The sequence below is a fragment of the Pseudochaenichthys georgianus genome, chromosome 4 (assembly GCF_902827115.2).
Source record: "Pseudochaenichthys georgianus chromosome 4, fPseGeo1.2, whole genome shotgun sequence".
In the NCBI taxonomy this organism is placed as follows: Eukaryota; Metazoa; Chordata; class Actinopteri; order Perciformes; family Channichthyidae; genus Pseudochaenichthys; species Pseudochaenichthys georgianus.
This window is the reverse complement of record NC_047506.1, coordinates 29,438,369-29,456,919: the sequence shown is the minus strand read 5'-3', so window position 1 is coordinate 29,456,919 and position 18,551 is coordinate 29,438,369.

Sequence of the window (18,551 nt, the reverse complement as noted above, 5' to 3'; positions counted from 1 at the left end):
TTTTAAGACGCGTCACTGCATCACTGCTCTGTCCTGTTACTGAAGTCACAGCACAGCTTGGTAAGAGTGGGGGAGGGGAGGGCAATCAGGTGCGCGTGCAGCATGCTCTGCAAATGCGCGGTGAAACGAACCACAGGAATATTGCCGTTGTTAACTCCCTGAATCCTGATGCTATCTTTACTTGTACTCAAGTACAAGATCTGAGTAGCCTACTTCTACTTTTACTCAAGTACAAGATCTGAATACTTCTACTTTTACTCAAGTACAATATCTGAGTACTTCTACTTTTATTCAAGTACAAGATCTGAGTACTTCTACTTTTACTACAAGATCTGAGTACTTCTACTTTTACTCAAGTACAATATCTGAGTACTTCTACATTTACTACAAGCTCTGAGTACTTCTACTTTTACTCGAGTACAATATCTGAGTACTTCTACATTTACTACAAGCTCTGAGTACTTCTACTTTTACTCAAGTACAATATCTGAGTACTTCTACTTTGACTACAATATCTGAGTACTTCTACTTTTACTCAAGTACAATATCTGAGTACTTCTACTTTTACTCAAGTACAAGATCTGAGTACTTCTACTTTTACTCAAGTATAAGATCTGAGTACTTCTACTTTTACTCAAGTACATGATCTGAGTACTTCTACTTTTACTCAAGTATAACATCTGAGTACTTCTACTTTTACTACAATATCTGAGTACTTCTACTTTTACTCAAGTACAATATCTGAGTACTTTTACTTTTACTCAAGTACAAGATCTGAGTACTTCTACTTTTACTCAAGTATAAGATCTGAGTACTTCTACTTTTACTCAAGTACAATATTTGAGTTCCTCTACTTTTACTCAAGTACAATATTTGAGTACTTCTGCATTTACTCAAGTATATTATCTGAGTACTTCTACTTTTACTCAAGTACAATAACTGAGTACTTCTACTTTTACTCAAGTACAATATCTGAGTACTTCTACTTTTACTACAAGATCTGAGTACTTCTACTTTTACTCGAGTACAATATCTGAGTACTTCTACTTTTACTCAAGTACAATATCTGAGTACTTCTACTTTTACTCAAGTACAATATCTGAGTACTTCTACATTTACTACAAGCTCTGAGTACTTCTACTTTTACTCGAGTACAATATCTGAGTACTTCTACATTTACTACAAGCTCTGAGTACTTCTACTTTTACTCAAGTACAATATCTGAGTACTTCTACTTTTACTACAATATCTGAGTACTTCTACTTTTACTCAAGTACAATATCTGAGTACTTCTACATTTACTACAAGCTCTGAGTACTTCTACTTTTACTCGAGTACAATATCTGAGTACTTCTACATTTACTACAAGCTCTGAGTACTTCTACTTTTACTCAAGTACAATATCTGAGTACTTCTACTTTTCCTACAATATCTGAGTACTTCTACTTTTACTCAAGTACAATATCTGAGTACTTCTACTTTTACTCAAGTATAACATCTGAGTACTTCTACTTTTACTACAATATCTGAGTACTTCTACTTTTACTCAAGTACAAGATCTGAGTACTTCTACTTTTACTCAAGTATAAGATCTGAGTACTTCTACTTTTACTCAAGTACAATATTTGAGTACTTCTACTTTTACTCAAGTACAATATTTGAGTACTTCTGCATTTACTCAAGTATATTATCTGAGTACTTCTACTTTTACTCAAGTACAAGAACTGAGTACTTCTACTTTTACTCAAGTACAATATCTGAGTACTTCTACATTTACTACAAGCTCTGAGTACTTCTACTTTTACTCAAGTACAATATCTGAGTACTTCTACTTTTACTACAATATCTGAGTACTTCTACTTTTACTCAAGTACAATATCTGAGTACTTCTACATTTACTACAAGCTCTGAGTACTTCTACTTTTACTCGAGTACAATATCTGAGTACTTCTACATTTACTACAAGCTCTGAGTACTTCTACTTTTACTCAAGTACAATATCTGAGTACTTCTACTTTTCCTACAATATCTGAGTACTTCTACTTTTACTCAAGTACAATATCTGAGTACTTCTACTTTTACTCAAGTATAACATCTGAGTACTTCTACTTTTACTACAATATCTGAGTACTTCTACTTTTACTCAAGTACAAGATCTGAGTACTTCTACTTTTACTCAAGTATAAGATCTGAGTACTTCTACTTTTACTCAAGTACAATATTTGAGTACTTCTACTTTTACTCAAGTACAATATTTGAGTACTTCTGCATTTACTCAAGTATATTATCTGAGTACTTCTACTTTTACTCAAGTACAAGAACTGAGTACTTCTACTTTTACTCAAGTACAATATCTGAGTACTTCTACTTTTACTACAAGATCTGAGTACTTCTACTTTTACTCAAGTACAATATCTGAGTACTTCTACTTTTACTACAATATCTGAGTACTTCTATTTTACTCAAGTACAATATCTGAGTACTTCTACATTTACTACAAGCTCTGAGTACTTCTACTTTTACTCGAGTACAATATCTGAGTACTTCTACATTTACTACAAGCTCTGAGTACTTCTACTTTTACTCAAATACAATATCTGAGTACTTCTACTTTTCCTACAATATCTGAGTACTTCTACTTTTACTCAAGTACAATATCTGAGTACTTCTACTTTTACTCAAGTACAAGATCTGAGTACTTCTACTTTTACTCAAGTATAAGATCTGAGTACTTCTACTTTTACTCAAGTAGAATATTTGAGTACTTCTGCATTTACTCAAGTATAATATCTGAGTACTTCTACTTTTACTCAAGTACAATAACTGAGTACTTCTACTTTTACTCAAGTACAATATCTGAGTACTTCTAGTTTTACTACAATATCTGAGTACTTCAACTTGTACTCATGTACAAGATCTGAGTACTTCTACATTTACTCAAGTACAAGATCTGAGTACTTCTACTCTTACTCAAGTCCAAGATCTGAGTCCTTCTACATTTACTACAGCCCTTAGCTGCTATGCTTAACACTTGGCTGCTTTGCTTAGCAATTGCTGCTAAGTAGCTGCTAATATTAGCACCTCTGACTTCACCCACATCTGACCAAAAGCCTGAATATGGTAAATAATGCCTCTTAATTCACTATACTGTTGCACTCCGATTGCAAATGATTACCACTTAGCTGCTACGCTAAGCAGCTGATAATATTAGCAGCTACATAGGTAGCTAAAGCCTACTGAGCAGTTACAAATATGACTTACTTAATCACAATTAGAAACATATCAAGAAACAACTGCAATAAATGTGGAGGGACACTTTGTTATAAACCAAATAAATATAATATTAAACCAAAACATATTAAATCAACTTACCTATTGCTCACAGCAAAGTCCATGTGTTGGTATTCATGTAAGTAATTCAATGCAGGGGAAATGGCTAGATCTCGCAATATCTCGCGGGATTACGCACATCACACGTGATTTGGTTGCCTGCATCTGATTGGCTTAAATGTTACACACTTTCAGGAAGTGTGTATAACTGTAGTTACACCGAATGGCCTCCGGGGAAAAAAATAGTTTACACACTTTTCCATATTTTGTGACGTTGTGGGCCAAGTGAAAAAAAAGCAAGAGGCATATAAGGGGAAGCTCTAGAGCTCATTTATAGCATTAATATTTGTGGGGCCCACCTTTTTGGGCCCCACAACGGACCTGGGCCCCACAACGTAAGTATTCTCCCTGTTTAGAGGCCTCACAAAGTAATAAGAACAAGTGCACACACACACACACACACACACACACACACACACACACACACACACACACACACACACACACACACACACACACACACACACACACACACACACACACACACACTGTAACAACCGGCGTTTATGTGACCGGTAGTCACTCACGGTAACGCCCACCCAGCCAGTGATTCGCTGTTGGTTGGCACCTCCATTTCCCTTTTCCCCTATTTAGTTAGACGGAGCCAGAAGGGAAAGGTGTGTGTGCAGCAAGAGGGATCGGCGGAGCAGGTGTGTGCAGCAAGAGCGATCGGCGGAGCAACACGCTCATCTGTTAGCAACCAGCAGTTAGGTCGTTTAAAGTCCGTACCGTTTGTCTGATCCACCGTCCACCGTCATCCGGCATCATACCCTTGCTTCACGTTGTTGGATTATTGTGTACTACAAAACTGAAAGGAGCCGCTCATCTCACAAAACCTTAAAAACCAGGACTGGATTGCTAAAACCGACTGACATTCTCCTGTGGTAATTGACTGTTTTATTTATTTTGAAGGACACCCGGAGTGGAACGTTTTGGATTTAATATTGAACTGTGGGAAAACGAATTGTTTGAGGGAAAAAGAGAACAAAGGACAACAAAATGGCTGCTTATTCAGAATCCTTGTTGGGGGAAATGGAAGGAGAATTAGTGGTGTCCCCTACATCAAATACAGTACCTTCTCACGAGTCTCCTCCCACAACATATTCACTGTTGGACATGGAGCTCACTAGATTCTCAGAGTTGGCTAATCCCTTAACTCCTCAAACTGCTGTAAAAGACAACATCAATGGAAATGGAGGACCTCAACCTGTAACTTCTGCCTTAGAGGAAAATAATTCTGGCTCTAAGATTCAACAGCAGCTTCAGAAAATGATTGAGGACCAACATCACCATCGCCAGGAGCTAAAGGATAACATGGAACAAATGACAAACAAAATCACAACTCATAATGAACAAGTAAACAAAGCCCTGACAGGCCTATTTCATGAAACACAACAAGAAGTTGTTAAACATATGGATAAGCAGTTTGCATATCTGCAAACACAGCTCGATGCATCCATTAGCTGGCGGTTAAATCACTATCATACTGACCTGCTCAAGGATCTTTGTTCTGCTCTCACCCCAATGTCTGTTACCATAACTAACCTACATGAGGAGCTTTCCAAATGCAAGAGAACTATAGATACATTGTCAGAAGAAATGACGGCAGCCAAAGTTAGCACCACCTTTGGCCATGTGAGTGTTCAAACCCACCCTGTGGTTTTTCAGGAAGATAAGCCCCTGCCCATTCCAAGCCGCCCCAGATTACAATCCACCGTACAGGCTGGACAGTCAGAGAACAATTTTGGGTCACCTGGGGAGTCTACCATTCATGAGGAAGTAAAGAGCAGGTTCATGGGAAAGAGTCCTGTTAAACTTCAATTTCCATCATTTGGGAAATTGAATGATACACCTGACCCTCTCCAATATCTGGAAAGGTGTGATGATTTCCTGGCTCTAAATCCGCTCACGGATGAGGAGCTTATTGCCACCCTGCGTAATGTGCTTCACGGGACTGCAAGAGATTGGTGGGATGTTGGCCGCCATAAAATTCACACTTGGAGAGAATTCCATGACCAGTTCCGTGCTGCCTTCCTGTCAGAGGACTATGAGGATGAACTGGCAGAGAGGGTGCGCAATAGAGTTCAGGGAGAGGGTGAAAGCGTCAGAGACTTTGCCTACATGTACCAGTCATTATGCAAGCGCTGGAAACCCAATATTGATGAAGAGGAGATCATAAAATTGATTTTGAAAAACATCAACCCCCAACTGGCCAGTCAGCTGAGAAGTAGCAGAGTCACCTCTGTCGATGGACTTGTCCGCCTTGGTCAGCAACTGGAGAAGGACCGGGAGAACCAGATGCAATATGAACAAAGAAAGAATTTGCTAAGTAAAACACCTCAGCATGTTGCCTCTAAATCTGCTACTATGCCTCCTAACAGAGAAAACCCTGTCCGACCAAGCCAACCTAATCACAACCGACCCCCACAAGTGTTCTGTTGGCGCTGTAAGGGAAGTCATGCCCCAGATTCCTGCCCGCACTGGATCTCTAACAGGGCTACTTCTCAGAAAACCCCATATCAACAACCAAAAACTACCCATGATGGCCGTGCTACACTTGGGTTCCTAGGACCAACTACTCCTGCAAACTCTTCTTCAATACCACCAGGGGGCACTCTTCCCTGTCAGTTGATGGTTCCATTGCACATTGGTCCATGGATGGGAACTGCAATTCTTGACACCGGTTCATCTTACACCCTGGTAAACGAAAAAATATGGAAAGGAATTAAAGGACAGCAAGATGCGCTCAAACCCTGGACAAGGGGACCCTTGTACTTGGCAGATGGCGAAGCGAGACAGCCTTTAGGATGGAGCGATATGGACCTCACATTAAAGACACAAACAGTTACATTACCTTGTGTCGTCCTGCCTGCTTCCAGTCTTGCTTTCCCTGCAGTGGTCGGGCTTGACTTCATTTTCTTTTCCGGCTTGCAGTTTGATGTATCAGAGAACAGTTACTGGTTTAAGTGCAATAAGAAGCGCCAGTATCAGTTCTTAAAAGAAAGTCAGAGTACAGGCTTTTCATCACAACTCGCCTTCTTCTCTGCTGTGCCTCCTGGAAGCTTGGAACCATGCCCTGACCTCCTACAGGCTGCAACCCTCACTTCTCACCTAGACGATTTCGGAAAAAAACAACTGTTACGTCGACTACAAGCAAACTCTGATGTTTGTACAGAAAAACTTGGAAACACAAATATTCTAACGCACAAAATGTTCCTCACCCACAATATGCCCATCAAACAGAAGGCCTATCGTGTGTCCCCATCCAAACTTCAGGTCATAAAAGACCATGTGGAAGAAATGTTAGAAAAAGACATTATTGAGCCATCTTCCTCTCCATATGCTGCTCCCGTTGTCCTGGTGCCTAAAAAACAGGATAGCAAACCAAGGTTTTGTGTGGACTACAGAAAGATGAATACAGCTACCCACACTGACGCCTATCCCTTACCAAACATCCAGGAAATACTAGAGTCATTGGCTGGATCTGTAGTATTCACTTCCTTGGACCTCAACAGTGGCTACTGGCAAGTTCAAATGGATAAGGATAGCCGAGAAAAAACTGCCTTCATATGCCCTTTTGGCCTGTATCAGTTCAAAGTAATGCCATTTGGACTTAAGAACGCCCCAGCTACTTTCCAACGGCTGACTAGCCAAATCTGAAACGTCAGGAGAGAGACCTGACTGGCACCCCAAATAACCTACATAAGTAAACTGTCACATAATAAATGGCACCCAAGATGGGACCGAAGATGAAATATCGTTGAATGACCTCCTTCCCCCATGAGAGAAGCCTGACATAGGAAGGCTTTTTCATTTTCCTTGTCCCTCCTTATTTTATTTCCGATATTGTTGTTCCAACTTTAAACTGGAAAACCCACAAAATCCTCTTCATCGCTTTCCTCTTCAAAAATCTTGAGGATACGCTGATGTTGCTTTCTGTCCATCTCTTCAGCAGTGGGAAAGCATGGTTTGATTTGAGCCACATTAACAACACGAATGTTCTCTCCAGTCTCTTCTAGGACCACCTCAAAGTGTAGAGGTCCGACTTGCCTGATGACACGATAGGGACCTTTCCACCTAGGTGCCAATTTGGCCATATAGGATTTATCAGCCCTTGAGTAAGGATGTGCTTTTATCCACACACGATCCTTCTCTGAGAAATCCATATCCCTTCTTCCTTTGTCATAGTTTATTTTTTGTCTCTGCCTTGCTTTTTCCATGTTGCCATTTACCATTTTCTGAAACTCGGCTATCTGTTTAGCTGTAGTGTATGCAGAGGTGTCAGGATCACAGAGATGGGGCTTTAGCTCGACATCCAATGGGCCTTTCAAAGCACGACAAAGGTTTAGCTCTGCAGGGGTGACTCCTGTGGACTCATGCACCGCTGAATTCAGTGCAAAGCGGAATTCTGATAAGTATTTGTCCCAAGCTTTGTGTTTTTCTTCCACATAGGAAGCTATCATAGCTTTCACATTCCGGTTAACTCTCTCAGTCAGATTGGTTTGAGGGTGGTACGGTGAGGTCCGTTTCTGCTGAAGGTTCCACCGCTTGCATGTTTCTCCAAAAACAGCTGAAACAAACTGGGGACCTTGGTCCGAGAGGATGAAGGTCGGTACACCCCAGCGAGTCAGAATCTCCTTTGTTAATATCTGGGATACTGCCTCTGCTGTTGCTTTACGAAGTGGAAACATCTCAACCCATCTGGTGTAGTAGTCCACAAAGACAATGAGATAGAGGTTACCACTAGAGCTTCTTGGGAAGGGTCCCATGAGATCAACTCCTAGTCTGCTGAAGTTTCCCTGGAGGTTTTCGGGTCTGAGGTTTGTAGAGCTGGCAAACCTGACAACAACGTACATACTCTCTCACATCAATGCTCATTTTAGGCCAATACACGAGGGCTTGTAGTCTTTTATACGTTTTATATCTTCCGAAATGGCCGGACCCAGGATCATTATGATAATGGTGGAGTAGTTGTTGGAGTAGTGAAGATGGAATATACACCTGGTATAACGTTTTGTGAGGTAAGTGCACCACTCTGTATACCTTGTCCTCCAAAACAGTAAACTTGGTAGTTGCGTTTTCAACGACTTCTCCTTTTTCCATGATTGCATCGTACAGAGTCTGGATGACAGAATCCTCCTGCTGGGCTTTCCAGATGTCCTCATCAGTAATTTGGAGGTTTCTATAGGTGTCCCTCTTGGAGAGCAGCACAGCAGCACAGGTGGCAGGTTGTGTCTGGGCATCATCCACAGGAGCTCTTGACAGCGCATCTGGAACTGTGTTGTATTTTCCTTTACGGTACTCCACAGTGAAGGAAAACTCCTGGAGACGGAGAGCCCAACGAATAAGTCGAGTGCTAGTTTTTTGCGTTTTGAAAACCCAGACAAGTGAGGAATGATCGGTCACTACTGTAAAGTGTCTGCCTTCCAAGTAGTACCTCCACTTCTCTAGGGCCCATACGACAGCGAGGCATTCTTGCTCTGTGGTCGAGTAGTTCCGCTCTGCCTGGTTTAAAGTTCGGCTGGCAAAAGCCAGGACCTGCTCTGTACCGAGACCAGTCTGTTGAGCCAAGACTGCCCCCAAACCGACATCACTGGCGTCAGTATAGACGATAAAGGGGAGTTTAAAGTCAGGATGACCCAGGATTGGCGGTGAAACCAGATGTTTTTTTAGAACCTCAAAAGCAGTCTGACATTGAGAAGTCCAGAGGAACTTGGCTCCTTTCCGTTTAAGGGCGTTGAGTGGTTCGGTTAACTGTGAGAATCCAGGCACAAAGCGATGATACCATCCAGCCATCCCAAGAACCCTTTGGAGTTCCTTGATGTTCTGGGGAACAGGGAAATGCTGTACTGCCTTTGTCTTTTCAGGGTCAACTTCAATACCAACGGAGGAAACAACATGGCCCAGAAACTTCAGAGAGGTTCGAAAAAACTGACTCTTTTTCATGTTGACTGTAAGATTAGCCTCACGTAGTTTGTCTAGCACCGCTTGTATATCAGATGTGTGTTTTTTGAAGGTGTCAGAATAGATGATGATGTCATCTAAATATACAAAGCATGTGTTTCCCTGTAGGTCCCGAAGTACTATCTCCATCAGCCGTTGGAAAGTAGCTGGGGCGTTCTTAAGTCCAAATGGCATTACTTTGCACTGATACAGGCCAAAAGGGCATATGAAGGCAGTTTTTTCTCGGCTATCCTTATCCATTTGAACTTGCCAGTAGCCACTGTTGAGGTCCAAGGAAGTGAATACTACAGATCCAGCCAATGACTCTAGTATTTCCTGGATGTTTGGTAAGGGATAGGCGTCAGTGTGGGTAGCTGTATTCATCTTTCTGTAGTCCACACAAAACCTTGGTTTGCTATCCTGTTTTTTAGGCACCAGGACAACGGGAGCAGCATATGGAGAGGAAGATGGCTCAATAATGTCTTTTTCTAACATTTCTTCCACATGGTCTTTTATGACCTGAAGTTTGGATGGGGACACACGATAGGCCTTCTGTTTGATGGGCATATTGTGGGTGAGGAACATTTTGTGCGTTAGAATATTTGTGTTTCCAAGTTTTTCTGTACAAACATCAGAGTTTGCTTGTAGTCGACGTAACAGTTGTTTTTTTCCGAAATCGTCTAGGTGAGAAGTGAGGGTTGCAGCCTGTAGGAGGTCAGGGCATGGTTCCAAGCTTCCAGGAGGCACAGCAGAGAAGAAGGCGAGTTGTGGTGAAAAGCCTGTACTCTGACTTTCTTTTAAGAACTGATACTGGCGCTTCTTATTGCACTTAAACCAGTAACTGTTCTCTGATACATCAAACTGCAAGCCGGAAAAGAAAATGAAGTCAAGCCCGACCACTGCAGGGAAAGCAAGACTGGAAGCAGGCAGGACGACACAAGGTAATGTAACTGTTTGTGTCTTTAATGTGAGGTCCATATCGCTCCATCCTAAAGGCTGTCTCGCTTCGCCATCTGCCAAGTACAAGGGTCCCCTTGTCCAGGGTTTGAGCGCATCTTGCTGTCCTTTAATTCCTTTCCATATTTTTTCGTTTACCAGGGTGTAAGATGAACCGGTGTCAAGAATTGCAGTTCCCATCCATGGACCAATGTGCAATGGAACCATCAACTGACAGGGAAGAGTGCCCCCTGGTGGTATTGAAGAAGAGTTTGCAGGAGTAGTTGGTCCTAGGAACCCAAGTGTAGCACGGCCATCATGGGTAGTTTTTGGTTGTTGATATGGGGTTTTCTGAGAAGTAGCCCTGTTAGAGATCCAGTGCGGGCAGGAATCTGGGGCATGACTTCCCTTACAGCGCCAACAGAACACTTGTGGGGGTCGGTTGTGATTAGGTTGGCTTGGTCGGACAGGGTTTTCTCTGTTAGGAGGCATAGTAGCAGATTTAGAGGCAACATGCTGAGGTGTTTTACTTAGCAAATTCTTTCTTTGTTCATATTGCATCTGGTTCTCCCGGTCCTTCTCCAGTTGCTGACCAAGGCGGACAAGTCCATCGACAGAGGTGACTCTGCTACTTCTCAGCTGACTGGCCAGTTGGGGGTTGATGTTTTTCAAAATCAATTTTATGATCTCCTCTTCATCAATATTGGGTTTCCAGCGCTTGCATAATGACTGGTACATGTAGGCAAAGTCTCTGACGCTTTCACCCTCTCCCTGAACTCTATTGCGCACCCTCTCTGCCAGTTCATCCTCATAGTCCTCTGACAGGAAGGCAGCACGGAACTGGTCATGGAATTCTCTCCAAGTGTGAATTTTATGGCGGCCAACATCCCACCAATCTCTTGCAGTCCCGTGAAGCACATTACGCAGGGTGGCAATAAGCTCCTCATCCGTGAGCGGATTTAGAGCCAGGAAATCATCACACCTTTCCAGATATTGGAGAGGGTCAGGTGTATCATTCAATTTCCCAAATGATGGAAATTGAAGTTTAACAGGACTCTTTCCCATGAACCTGCTCTTTACTTCCTCATGAATGGTAGACTCCCCAGGTGACCCAAAATTGTTCTCTGACTGTCCAGCCTGTACGGTGGATTGTAATCTGGGGCGGCTTGGAATGGGCAGGGGCTTATCTTCCTGAAAAACCACAGGGTGGGTTTGAACACTCACATGGCCAAAGGTGGTGCTAACTTTGGCTGCCGTCATTTCTTCTGACAATGTATCTATAGTTCTCTTGCATTTGGAAAGCTCCTCATGTAGGTTAGTTATGGTAACAGACATTGGGGTGAGAGCAGAACAAAGATCCTTGAGCAGGTCAGTATGATAGTGATTTAACCGCCAGCTAATGGATGCATCGAGCTGTGTTTGCAGATATGCAAACTGCTTATCCATATGTTTAACAACTTCTTGTTGTGTTTCATGAAATAGGCCTGTCAGGGCTTTGTTTACTTGTTCATTATGAGTTGTGATTTTGTTTGTCATTTGTTCCATGTTATCCTTTAGCTCCTGGCGATGGTGATGTTGGTCCTCAATCATTTTCTGAAGCTGCTGTTGAATCTTAGAGCCAGAATTATTTTCCTCTAAGGCAGAAGTTACAGGTTGAGGTCCTCCATTTCCATTGATGTTGTCTTTTACAGCAGTTTGAGGAGTTAAGGGATTAGCCAACTCTGAGAATCTAGTGAGCTCCATGTCCAACAGTGAATATGTTGTGGGAGGAGACTCGTGAGAAGGTACTGTATTTGATGTAGGGGACACCACTAATTCTCCTTCCATTTCCCCCAACAAGGATTCTGAATAAGCAGCCATTTTGTTGTCCTTTGTTCTCTTTTTCCCAAAAATAAAGTATAGGTCTACTAGTCACAGGGGTGGGTTTCTTTATTTCGTTTTTGTCATTCAACGATATTTCATCTTCGGTCCCATCTGGGGTGCCATTTTTTATGTGACAGTTTACTTATGTAGGTTATTTGGGGTGCCAGTCAGGTCTCTCTCCTGACGTTTCAGATTTGGCTCGTCAGTCAGTTTTTGTAAATCTGCACAAAGGTGTATACATCTCACTGTAAACACCCAACATTGAATGACATTAAAATATAAGAAAGGACACAACTCAAAATCATAATCACAAATAGTAAGTGTATTTTTGTATATCCCCCCTCAAACAATTCGTTTTCCCACAGTTCAATATTAAATCCAAAACGTTCCACTCCGGGTGTCCTTCAAAATAAATAAAACAGTCAATTACCACAGGAGAATGTCAGTCGGTTTTAGCAATCCAGTCCTGGTTTTTAAGGTTTTGTGAGATGAGCGGCTCCTTTCAGCTTTGTAGTACACAATAATCCAACAACGTGAAGCAAGGGTATGATGCCGGATGACGGTGGATCAGACAAACGGTACGGACTTTAAACGACCTAACTGCTGGTTGCTAACAGATGAGCGTGTTGCTCCGCCGATCGCTCTTGCTGCACACACCTGCTCCGCCGATCCCTCTTGCTGCACACACACCTTTCCCTTCTGGCTCCGTCTAACTAAATAGGGGAAAAGGGAAATGGAGGTGCCAACCAACAGCGAATCACTGGCTGGGTGGGCGTTACCGTGAGTGACTACCGGTCACACACACACACACACACACACACACACACACACACACACACACACACACACACACACACACACACACACACACACACACACACACACACACACACACACACACACACACACACACACACACACACACACACACACACACACACACACACACACACACACACACACACACACACACAGAGAGAGAAGAGCAGAGCTTGAATGAAACACAGAGACCAGAGAAGCTACTTGTAGGCTACTCACGACGCTCGGCTATTATGTGCAGAATCCCTCTCGCTTTCAGGTGGTTTTGATTGAGTGTCCACACGTGGACGTTTAAGGACTAAAAAACGATCCATCTTTCACTTTGCTGTTAGCAAATAATTTGGTGCTCTAGCTAACAGGAAGTCACTCAAGTGTCAAAGTAATTTAGCCTATGGGTAGGTCAAAAATCGAATGGGTGTTTGTTTCACATTTGCATTGATGTAATCAATAATGTTTCTAATTTAATTATTTTTTTAAATGCGAAAACAAAAAAAACATATTTCTTGGGGGTGCTTTGGCAATCCTGGGGGGTGATTCAACACCCCCTAGCTCCTCCCTGGCGCCGCCCCTGACGTAACCATTAAGCTGTCAGTCAAAATAGGATTAAACGCACAGACTTTTCTGTGACGGAGAATTCTTATTAGATTAGATTAGAATCTTTAATGACCACACAGCCAGGCTGGTGGAATGTGTGTTCAGTGCAGATTATTACAGCTTGTTCCATACAATTCACAGACAATAGAAAGTACAACACACAGCACAGGGCAAAGTCATACATCATGACATATACATTGAGTTCAAGATGTGGTAGATTGTGATTGTTCATAGGGGTTATTTAGAGTCCATTTAGTGTCCATATTGCAAAGGGGAAGAAGCTGTTTTTGAAGCGGGTGGTTTTGGTGGACAGTGACCTGTAGCACCTCCCTGAGGGCAGAAGTTGGAAGACATGGTGAGCTGGGTGGGAGGGGTCAGAAATGATTTTCTTTGCCCTTGTGACAGTTTGTTGGTGGTGAAGTGATTCGAGTGATGGAAGGGGACTGCAGGTGATTGTCGATGCTTTATTGATGATACGTTGAAGTTTATTCCGGGAGAGGTTGTCTGAACTGCTGTACCAGACTGTGATGGATGATGTGATGATGCTTTGGATGATGGCTGTGTAGAACTGGATTCTGAGATGTTTCCTCACTCTGTATTTCTTGAGCTGCCGCAGAAAGAATAGCCTTTGGTTTGCTTTTTTGTAGATGTGATCTGTGTTGGTCTTCCATTTGAGGTTATTGCTTATGTGAGTGCCAAGAAATTTGAGTGAGTCTGTGGTGGAAATGAGTTTGCCGGAGATAGATAGAGGTGATTTGGGCTGTGGCTTTCGCATGAAGTTAAGTAGGAGGTTGTTTTCTGAGCACCAGGTGACTGCTTGATGGATCGGAGTGAGGTATTGTGTTTCATTATTATTTGAGATGAGTCCTGTTATTTTTGTGTCATCTGCATATTTATATAAGTTGACTGTGGGGTGCTGAGATGTGAGTTGGTTTGTGTATAGTGAGAATAACCAGGGGGATAGGACTGTACTGAGGTGCAGAAGGAGATATGTGGAGTTGTTTATTTTGACCCGTTGTTGTCTGTTCCAGAGGAAGCTGTGGATCCAGTGTCCCGCCCTGGCTCAAGGACGGACAAAGGAAGGAGACCACACATGATTCATCCAATTGAAGTGCATTTATTTAAAGAAACTAAATTAACTATGAAGTCAGTTAATCAGTAATGTGTGTAGTGTGAACATGCATCAGTATATAACGAAAGAAAGAACAAACAAACAAACAAACCAACCAACCAACCAACCAACCAACCAACCAACCAACCAACCAACCAAGGTCCAGTAGAGCCTAGCAACCCAAGAGGAGAGAGAGACTGACTGCTCAGGCACCCATACTTGTAGCTGAGCAGTCAACCCAAATCAGGTGTCAGCAATCTCTCCTGATTTGGGGAGTGGCTAACCAGGGACCTGAGTCTAAGGCCTAGGGGCTGTCACACCTCCCCCCTTAAGAATGAGGTAGCACCTCAGATCCTGAAACAAAACAAGAATATTAGACAACATTTTATTCCAATTCATAAATTTGAGTAACACGTCTCAGAGCACATAAAAACTGCATTATAAGCCTATCAAAAGTGATACTAGGCAAAGAAGGAACTATGACAAAAAGTACCTGAGGTGACTACCGAAATGTGCACAAAACCTGCAATCATTACAGCCTAACCCCAGGAAAAGCAACTACTGCTGCTTAGTCGACGAAACAGGGAATGCCTATACGGCCAACACTTCAAGAAGACTGGGACGAAGCTCCCCTTGCCTACCCCATCTTACCCAAAGAGGTTACTGTAGCTCTCTTTCACATACTTCCGTGTGTTACAAATGTTGCACTCTGACCTTCTAGCCCAATTGACATTGCCACATGTTTTGCACTTCCAATCATATACACTGAAGAGACCCCTGCTCCTCCCAGCCAGAGTTTTCCAACTATCTGTTCTTCTAGCTTTCATCATCTGTGCCCTCATGGGTTTCTTCCTGCCACATCTGTAACAACTGCTTCTTCTAGCAAAGTTCATCATTCCACACTTATCAGTACAAAACCAGTCCTCGCCTCTAACATGAAAACTCTTTCCTTCAATGTTTATTTTGTTACCCCTGAATGGCTTTGCATGATCTGGCCAAACACGACCACCTGCCAGGTCATTTCCCAAAATGATGTCCACTCCAGTCACGGGCAACTCTGGATGAACACCAACCTCCACTTCTCTCTGGACCAAATCACAGGACAGAAACAGTTTATGCTCAGGCATAGAAATGGATTGCAGAGCAATCCCTCGAACTGGAACACAGCGCCCCGTGTCTGAATCTGGAGAAAAAGGCAAGATGGCCTCCCTCACCAAAGTATTCAAAGCGCCTGAGTCCCTCAAAATCCTGACTTGAAATTTCTTGTCACTCCCAACTAGGGTTACGAAACCGTCAGACATAAACGAAGCATAACCCGACTCAACCTCTGAGATATCAATTGCCTTACCCTGCATTTGCAATGGAGCCAAGACTTCTGTTTCACTAACTCTGGGATTATGAACAGTTGTAGCCAAACCAACTGACTTCACACGAAAATTGTTGCTTTTCCCCTCTAGCAAAGGACATTCTTTTTTCCAATGACCCTGTTGATGGCAATAATTACACACATTTGCATTGCTTGTGCCATTAGGATGCTGTGCAAACTTTGGGGACAAAGATCCTGCTCTCTGAGATTCATTCCTTTCATAACGCTCACCAAAGATGCGCCTGTGCGTCAACACATACTCATCAGCCAGTACTGCTGCCTCCCTAGGACATGTGACTTTATGTTCATTAATATAGGTTGCAATGTTCTCAGGGACCGACTGTTTCAACTGCTCCAGAATGATTAAATCACATAACTGATCCAATGTTTTTACCCCAGAAGAAGAGTACCAGCGCTTGAAATGCAAGATCAAATCCCGTGTAAATTCCACATGTGTTTTGTTACCACTCTTTCGCCAGTCTCTAAAACGTTGGCGGTACGCTTCAGGCACCAACTCATAAGCCTTCAAAACAGACGATTTCACCGTATCATAATCTTTACAGGCATCAGAAGATAAAGCGGAGTAGGCTTCTTGTGCTTTACCTGTAAACACACACTGCAACATTAAAGTTCTGTCCTCATCAGGCCAGCCCCTTGAATCAGCAACACGCTCAAACAGACAAAAAAAAGTGTCTATATCATTTTCATTACACTTTGGCAACAACAGTAAATTACTTGCAACATCAAAGCGTGAACTTACAAGTTCCTCATTCAATGCCGATGCAGACATTTTACCTGCCCTAATCCAAGCCAATTTTTGCAGTTCCAAATCCAGTTTCATTTCTTCTAACCTCAAAATCAACAATTCTTTCTGTTGTTCAAATGTCAAGCCAGACACATAATTAGTGACCATGCTCTTCCCTCCCCTGTCCATCAGTACCGCACAGTCTAGCAAATGAGCCTTTATAACACTTTTCAGGGTTTCCTTTGTTTGCTTGGAATCAAAATCAACAGAGTAATAATGAGCAATCTTCACCAACTGCTCCTTTGTACATTGCTCCAACAACTCAGCCGAGGGACACTGAACAAAATCTTCCACAATGTTAGCCATATCAAACCACAAAAATCTAGCAACCTAGATAACCACATTGAGGTAACATACACCAAACCTTTACACTATGCAACTAGTGGCAACAACAACTGGTGACTCCCCATGCTCAACTAACTCATTAGAGTATGTCCCTTATCTGACTACACTCGTACCTAGTCTTCGTACAGATACTTGTGGCGGGTATTTATTCACTGAAACCCAGTGGCACTAGAAAGCAACTGTATACACAGCGACCCCACAAGAAACCATGGACATGATCCCGAGACAACTGCTCTAGCCACTTTCTCTGTCACACTAAACCCAACCCCCGACAACAGACTCTCTATTAGAACCTGCTGCTTGGCCTCACAGAGGAGAACACCCGTCACATGCCACACCAAACATTTAGCATATTTACCTCAAAGAAAACTGGCCCAAACTAGATTATAATAAAGCTCTCCAAAACAACTACATCCATGTGTGATACTCCAACCTAAATTAGTACAGAAAATTCATACCGACAAAATGTATGTGTTATGTAGCTTTTTCTGCATGTAAACGGTCTGCAGAGTCACAAACCCTCAAAGTACACCCTGTAGCGAGTAAATCTCTAACACAGAGAAGACGTGTCTATGCTGCCCCAGAACGCCTCGTTGGAGATTTATATTTTTCCATATTTTTCTTCCACGGCCTATTGACGTCACTAAATCTGGACCAATTGGCACACAGCTATAGAACAATAGGCACATCTTCTGCCAGGGTGGACTCCGCGAGGCTCCCGGAGCCAGGTTAGCGGGACATTACGGAGTGGACAGTATGAGATGGATTTCCGGCTGTATTTCCCTGGATGCTGGATATAGACTAAGTGCCAGGTTAGCGGGACATTACGGAGCTCACGAGTCCGCCCCGCGAGGCCCCCGGAGCGGACAGTGTGAGGGGGATTTCCCGCTGTGTTTCCCTGGATGCTGGATATAGACCAAGTGCCGTGCCAGTGGACACGAGCTGAGGCAGACTCCGCGGTGTCTCCTCGATCCTCAACGGGTGGAGCAGCGAGCCCCGCAACGTCCAGCCAACACGGCACCCAGACCCCGCGCAGCATTCTCATCTGTTTTTCATTACTGGTGTCATTTTCTGGTTGCTAACAAACGCCATTGTAAAACATAAACACTGCAGCTGTAACGTTGGTTGACTAATTAGAACAGAGTGGGCGAGCTGACCAATCAGAGCACAGTGGGCTCAGAGGGAGGGGGGGGAGGAGCTCCAACAAGGCGTGTAGGACAGAGAGTGAATACACATACTATATACAGAGATACTGTATGAGAAAAAGAAGCTTATATTAGCTTGTGTTGCTTTAAGAGGTTCAGGCCTATGAAAATGTTTTATAGACTGAAACTCTAATGCTGTTTTGTTTGGCTTTTGTTTTTAATTCAACAAGAGTG